Genomic DNA, 7,548 nt, shown 5'->3' with positions numbered 1-7,548 from the left:
AGTAATTGCTTTATAATTTACTTTACAAGCAAAAAGTCAAAGTATTTTCTCCCGATGCAAAAATGAAATCTACGTATATACTATACATCTATATTTATTTACATTATATATATTTACATACATACAGCAATCAGAGTAAATATTCAAAGAAAAAAACTGAAAATTCATTGATTGCTCAGTTTTTTTTAAACTGTGCGGAATGGGGGAAAAAAAACAACAAATAAAATTGAAATTAAAGTTTGACAAGGTCAAAAATGCCGAAATTTGGCTATATGGCGGATTGCAAGCAACCACTAGGTACATACCGCCACCTACTGTACAAGAGTGAGGAGGTTTTTATTTGTCAATATCTTGTTCACCTGCCTAATCTTGCTAGTATTTGTGTTGCTGCCTCTAGTGGTCATTTTCAGTATAGATCCACGGAACTTATCCATTGCGAAGGAGGCATGAAAACAAAGCTATCAATTCACAATGAGAAAACAAAAAACAAAACGCGTAATGCAGGCGACAATTTGAAAACCAGTGGAGGAAAAAGTGCAGATGCTTGCTGTAAAATATAGGGAAGTAAAAGTAAAATACTACTTCATATTTGTGCTCAAGTGAAGTTCCTCGTTCGCCCTCATTTAAATGCACTATGACAGACGTACTTTGACGTACGCGTCATTCCGAAGCTGTTGTTACATCATAATGATCACTCCAGTCCTCTTTGATTTTGACGTTCGCACGACTGTCAGCAAGAGGTGTGTTGGCCCAGTCGTGTTGGGCCATATCGCCGCCCGGTCCGCTACTTCTCGTACTGTAAAATACGCTTCCCCTAAAAGAGATTGACCCGCCCAATGAACGGAAGACAGTCGTGTGCTAAGTGTAACTGAATCCAGGCAGGCAGCCCTGGGAAGTCAGGACGAGTCTTACTTGAGTCCACCGAGAACTCCGTTTCATTACAAAGGGAACAGTCGATTCAAACAACAGGTAAGTTTTGGCGACTTTGTTTGCTGGAGTGTTTGTTTACTTGACGGCGAGCCGCGTGGAAGGGTTGTGGCAACGTTAGGCCTGGGAACGGCCCTTAGGATTGAAGCGGCAGAAGGGAGCAACGCACCGGGTCAGAGATTTCAGGAGAGTGGGAGGCAGAAACCGGCTCACCGGCTGGGGCAAATATGACGTCCACGCCTTTAGAATTTTCGCGAGGAACACCTCGTCTTTGTCATGGATATTTCGCTCACTTTTGATAGCTGTATATATATTTTTGCTTTGCCCCAATAATGAGTTAGCCGGCTAGGTGCGTGTTGCTAGCACGTTAGCTTCCTTCGCCGTGGTGCGCTGGGCTTTAACTCCTGTCGCGAGAGCTTTAGAAAGTGCGAACCATAATATTGGAATGATGCGATCGCCAAGTTTTTGCCTGACGTCAGGGCTACTTTGATTTCAAGGCGCACTTGATTAAACTGTGCTTTTCAGAAGTTGCCTCACGCGATTGCATCAGGTCGTATCAAGAACTTAAGTAGCCCTAGTCTGAGCTTGCCTGCCTGTTGGGAACAGCTGCGATTCACTTGCCTGATCACTTTTAAGGTCGTGTTGCTCACACGGACACCATTATTAGCGGTTTCCGGCTGACATGTCAGGCGTCATTTTCTGAAATAGATGACGCGTAGTTACATGCGAGCGTGTGGAAACAGCTGGGTCATTTGTAAAGAAAAAAAATATATAAGGTGCCGTTTGTATTTATTAAGCTTTATTTTCACTAAATTTGAACAACAACAACAAAAAAACATTTATAGAGGTCGACCGATATTTTATTTTCAAATGCAGATGCTAATACAGATACAAAAAAAAAAAAAATTCCAGCCGATTGGATTGCGATATCCAAAACGGATTTTGTAAGGCGATACTTGAGGCTAATATTTTTTAAAGCAAGCACATAGTTTCTGAAAGACATTAAAAAAATAAAAAAAATCTTCAACTTCAAATTTGCAATGATGACCTGAGACTAAAAGGGATCCACGGACAGAAAGACTTCTCGTTCTTAAAAGATAAACGTTATCATGAGTTAAAATAATTTCATATAAACCCATCTTGATGTTTTAATTTGTATACAATTTGTAAAATTAGTATAACTAGTAGGTCGCCGTTGTTGTTGTTCTTGACGTCGCAGGGCAGTGACGTCACATAGTTGCGCTGCAGGGCCTCCAGAGTTGGAGTGGGAACCTTGGTACCTCACGATAGAAACGGTTTGCGATACAAAGCTCACGATAACGATGATCTGACGATATGGCGATACAACGATTATCGATGCATTGGTCAGGAAATCATTCTAGGATATTCTAAAAACAACTAATAAACAGAAAAACAAGCTTCTGCTGTGAATTGGAATGAGTTTATCACTAGTAGACATCCAATCCATTTGAAGTGGGAGGGCGGCAGCGAATGAACATTCGTTTATTCGCTGCCACCCTCCCACTTCAAATGGATTGAACGTCTATGGCCGTCAATAGCAGCCAATGCCAGGCAATGAGGTAATTTTGGGCCAGTTAAGGTCATTTACCTATTGATTTTTTTAGTTACTTCCTGTTGATTTTGGGCTATTTTATGGGTCACTTCCTGTTTATTTTGTGTTACAGGCCTGGGAATCACCCAAATGAATAGGCCCTAAAATGAACAGCAAGTGACCAATAAATGCCCTATAAAATCTGACAGAATGGCTGTGAATGCTCTGGTTTCGAATGAACGAACGTTCCCAGTCTAAATGGATTGGGTGTCGAGCACCGTCAAGGCAGCCTTAGTGTTAACTGAGACACTATTATGGTGGAAGATTTTGGTAGCAACTTGTTGGTTCCTTTTTTTTTTTTTTTTTAAAAAGACATTGTCACCTTTTTAAAATGATATCTCGATTCTTGCACTATCATATCGATAACCTTTTGGGATAACAAAATATCACGATATATCACCATTTCAATATTTTGTCACACCCCTATTCCAGAGTATAACTACAGTGACAAAAATCATGTAATCTGTTCAACCCTTTGAATTTGAACCCGAGAAGAACATTAATGAGCATGACAGCACTGTCGGTAGTTCACAAAACGAGCAGCAAAAGCAAAATGAACAGGAAAGACAGGATGAGACGTGACGAGAGTAGGGGGGAAAAAAACTGTTCTGTCAAAATGTGCTACACCGGCAAAACGACCTCCAAGAGGCGAATTTGACAAAGTACTACCGTGCGCTTTCAGCTTGTTTTGTTTAGATGCAAAGAGACAGAACATGCTAAAGATTTAAGAGTTAGCAGTTTGAGCACACTTCAGACCTTCAGGTAACTTGTTCCAGCGGTGAGGAGCATTGTAACTAAATCTGCCTCATCCTGCTTGGTTCTTGTTCTTGGAACATACAGCAGACAGGTTCCAGATGGCCCTAGGGGCCTAGAGGCTTCATAGGGGCCAAACAAATCAAGCATGTATGTTAGTCCAAGGCCATTAAGTGTTTTGTAGACAAGCAATAGTATTGTATAGTCTTTTGACTCACTGGAAGCCAGTGTATCTTTGTTAGGACTTTTGACAGCATCATTCTGTACTAGCTGTAGCTTCCTGACTGATTTTTTTTTTTATTCAACACTATTGTAATGGAAGGTTTTGGTAGCAAGCTATTAGTTCCTTTAAAAAAACAGAACAATGTAAAACAAATATATTAGGGCTGTAGCTATCGAATACTTTAGTAATCGAGTATTCGACTGAAAATTCTATCGATTAATCGAGTAATCGGATAAAACATTTTTTTAAGGTAAATAGCAATTATAAATATACATGAAAAAAAAAATCACCTAATATTGAACCATTTGCAGACAATCGATTTTTTTATTTTCGATGTACATTGTTGAAAACAGCCAACAATTGCATCTCAGATGTGACTAGAAAAAAAACAAATTCACAGCTTTCACTCAAAAAACTAGATCTAATTAAAAAAAAAAAAATCCTTACCTAAAATGTCATTACGCTTGATAACACATATCACTTAAAAGCTTGTTTTTCCCAGGTGTTTCAATTGAATTTCCATTTGTGTCAAGCTATTTTTAAGTTCTAGTTAAGTTTTAAATTAGTCTAAATTGTAAGTCCTGATAGGATTTTGAGTTGCGCAGTGTTTAAAATAAATGTATGATACCTGCTCTATTGGAGCACATTAGGCACAAGCAGTGTTGTCACAGATTACTTGAAAAAGTAATTTAATTACTAATTACGCCTCAAAAAAGTAATCTAGTTACTTTACTGATTACTTCATTATCAAAGTAACTAAGTTACTTTAAAAGTAATCTGTCAGTTACTTTTCACCCATTTTTCTCCCTTTGCCGCCTCAACATAAGAATCACAACAGAAAAATGTCATCACATGTAATTGACTTTCCGATGATTGAATTTAAAGGGGAATATCAGAATTTCGCACTAGTTTAGCCACTCCGGAGCCTTGAAACTAAGAAATATCTGACAAACTGCTTGGAATTTGTTGAAATCAACTCCACCGACCAATTAAACCCCGCTAACTCTTAAGATGAAGCCTAATGTCAAAACTTCTGAATTTCGGCTTATGGTTAACAGCATATCAGTGCCAATGTAAAACAATGCAAATTGACTGCACAAAATTGCAAAGGTGGTGGACACGCATACGCGCGGTCCACAACCCGGAAGTAGTCCTCTCAACACACACGCGGTCAATTTGGCCACAAAACGTGGCGGCAACTAAGCACTTTACACTCAATCGGACTTACAACACATCCCACAGATGCTAAACGAACACATCACCTCACGGCATAAATGTGCAACACGCATATGATGTAAACAAAGCTTGCCAACTTGGAGCGATGACTGCCCGTCGTTGCTACGGTAAAGCTACGAAGCGGCCGCGCATGTAGGAAGTCCAACGTTTTGCTGATACCCTCCAGAATGAAGGAAAAATACTCACCTTCATTCATGGATATCCACAGATCAACATTCCCTCGCAACGTTTTAACACTCGACTCCAATGTTCACCCGCCTGGCCCACGCCTTCAGTCCCACAATACATGTGACACGAGACCAAAACAGGAAATAGCTAAGAGGTTGTCATGGAAACACGTACCGGGAACCTTTTATTTTAGCATTTTCTATTCAAAATGCTCTTACAGGACTACAATAATCTTCATTTTACAAACGTTATGAGGCGATGAAAAAATAGTAACGCAGAGACACTAAGGAAACTAACTTTAATCAGATTACTGGTGTAGAAAAATGAATGCGTTAGATTACTCGTTACTGAAAAAAGTAATAAGATTACAGTAACACGTTACCAACTAACGCGTTACTGACAACACTGGGCACAAGTGCTACTAGGTGTTATATTCAGCAATGACTACTGAGCTAAAACTGACAGTAAGCTTTGTTTTTATTTTACACCCTCATCATTCTAAAGTGCTGTGTTTTTAGAGATTAAATAAACCCTGTATTTAAAACACATTAGCCACGCATCGACCGTAGTCGTAATTAATAGAAACCTAGCCCGCCGCAGGGCTAACGTTACCTTAGCATGGCACAGTAACGTTAATCTTATTAGCGCTAAGAAATGTACTGCTTTAAGATGGCAGCTGTTAACTAACGCCGGCAAGTCTGTCATTTCGCATCTATTTCTATATACATCTGCTAACACCACTGAGTCTGTCATGTTGCATCTAGTTCCATATACGTGTGATATCTATGAGGCTCATCAGACGCTACTTGCTACCACCGTAGCATCATGCAGGTGTAGTTTGAAGAAACGTTGGCAGTTTGTAGCGGCTGTCGGCTGCAATCAGGTATTGCTTCCTCTACAGACGTGACGTCAGCGCATTGTCCCGCATTAAAAGTAGTCCGGGCAAAACGTGATGCTTAGAGCTGGCAAAATTAAACGATTCCTCGAGCCGAATAAAATTACTCTGATCAATTTTTAAACTCGAGTTACTCGAGTATTTGTTTCAGTGCTACATTTTATCGATTCTTGGCGGGAGATTATCAATAACCTATTGGGCTGCAAAGTCTTGGGATATATCACCGTTTCGAAATGCAATGTAAAATTTGACTTATTATTCATTGTTTTGCCGCAAGAAGGACGCACGACGGATTTTCTTGTGAAAGAAATCGACGTGGGACCCAAGATGGTCAGTGCAGGCGGTGTAAAAAGGAAAAATGTGCCTCTTACCACTGAAATTAAGAGGGATAGAAAATATGAGCTTGGTGTGCATGTAAGTATTCTTATGGGAAACTCCCGCTCAAAATATGACCTTTCGACTTAAAAAAAACAGGTCCTTGAACAAATTAAATTCATATGTAGAGGTATGGTCACAACCCTAGCCTGCAGATGCCGTTTCTCCTCTATTACCAGTGCAAGTAACAGGTGGAGTACCGTAATTTCCCGTATATAACGCACACTTTTTTTCCCCAAAATCAACTTGTAAAATCATGGTGCGCATTATAAACGGGTACGTGGATGGAGACAGAAATATATATATATTATATCTGTATATAAACTGTAAATTTTTTTTTTTGTTATTGACACGGCCAAGTTGTGTTGAAGAAACGTATGCGGCGATCCCTTGCCGACCATCACGGTACGTGACGTCACCATCCTGTTCCGGTAATACTTGACTGTGATTGGCCGAATGATTTCGTCTGTGTTAAATTCTGCTTTTTTCACTCTTCATAAAGCACAGAATTTAGTACTTAACTCATTTGAGTCAACGTTTATTGTAGCTCCACAACTCGGACCGTAACAACACAGACTTCCTGTGTCTGTCAACTATATCTGTCCCTCGGGAAACTCAAACCCAAATAACAATATTTCCTATTGTTACCGTCGTGTCGACAGCGATGAGCTCTCTGAAATGAATGAAAACATTTCTGTATCTGTACACGAGCTCTGTTTTCTTGTATTCTTCTATTTATTGGTGCTAAAATTAGGGTGCGCGTTATAAACGAGTACAATAATTTTCCCTACATTTTACAAGTAAATTTGGGGTGCGCATTATACACGGGTGTGTCTTATATTCGGGAAATTACGGTAACTTTAACTTATACTGTATGTAAAAGTCTAATGTTTATCAGTACTTTACAGAAAATAATGAACTTTATCAAAATATGCTAATTTTTTTAGAAGGACCTGTACTTCCTCATTGCTTTATTAATTTGCTCTAAAAAAGGGAGCACCTATCAATTGCCAGGTTTGCTGTCCGCGTGAACCAATTTAGTACAACACAGATGCCTCATTTTCTCACTGCATTGGTTTTATTACCATTTCTGACTTGTTTCCATAATGCAATAGATAACTCTGTTTGTGATACGTTCATTTAACATATCAACATTTAAAAAGCCGACAATGCCTTCCATACTGTACCTTACCTACTTTAAGATGTGTTATCAGGAGTTATTCTTACATGTATTATCAAGGGTAATCTGCTTAATCTAAATCAGTAAAGAGGCCCAGTCTGTGACATTGACTCTTGTATTTTATTACTACCACAAATCTTGGTTGTTAAATGGTATTGCAACACACTATTTTGTCCTCC

At 39.2% G+C, this 7,548-nt stretch overlaps 1 protein-coding gene across 3 annotated transcripts in view; it reads left to right on the top strand.

Annotated features, from left to right (window-relative positions):
• The first annotated feature begins 719 nt into the window (after nt 1-719).
• ktn1 (kinectin 1) overlaps nt 720-7,548 on the top strand; it is a 57,661-nt gene continuing 50,832 nt past the window's right edge. For 2 of the 3 annotated variants that reach the window (XM_057858929.1, XM_057858928.1), the window contains exon 1: nt 721-969. The gene's annotated coding sequence lies outside the window, so the exon portion shown is untranslated. Of the gene's footprint in view, nt 970-7,548 lie in introns of all 3 variants that reach the window. The other variant, XM_057858927.1, reaches the window with a different exon arrangement.

Source organism: Corythoichthys intestinalis, chromosome 15 (assembly GCF_030265065.1).
Source record: "Corythoichthys intestinalis isolate RoL2023-P3 chromosome 15, ASM3026506v1, whole genome shotgun sequence".
Classification (NCBI taxonomy): domain Eukaryota; kingdom Metazoa; phylum Chordata; class Actinopteri; order Syngnathiformes; family Syngnathidae; genus Corythoichthys; species Corythoichthys intestinalis.
Note: the sequence above shows the minus strand (reverse complement) of the source record. Positions and strands in the feature narration are given on the sequence as shown.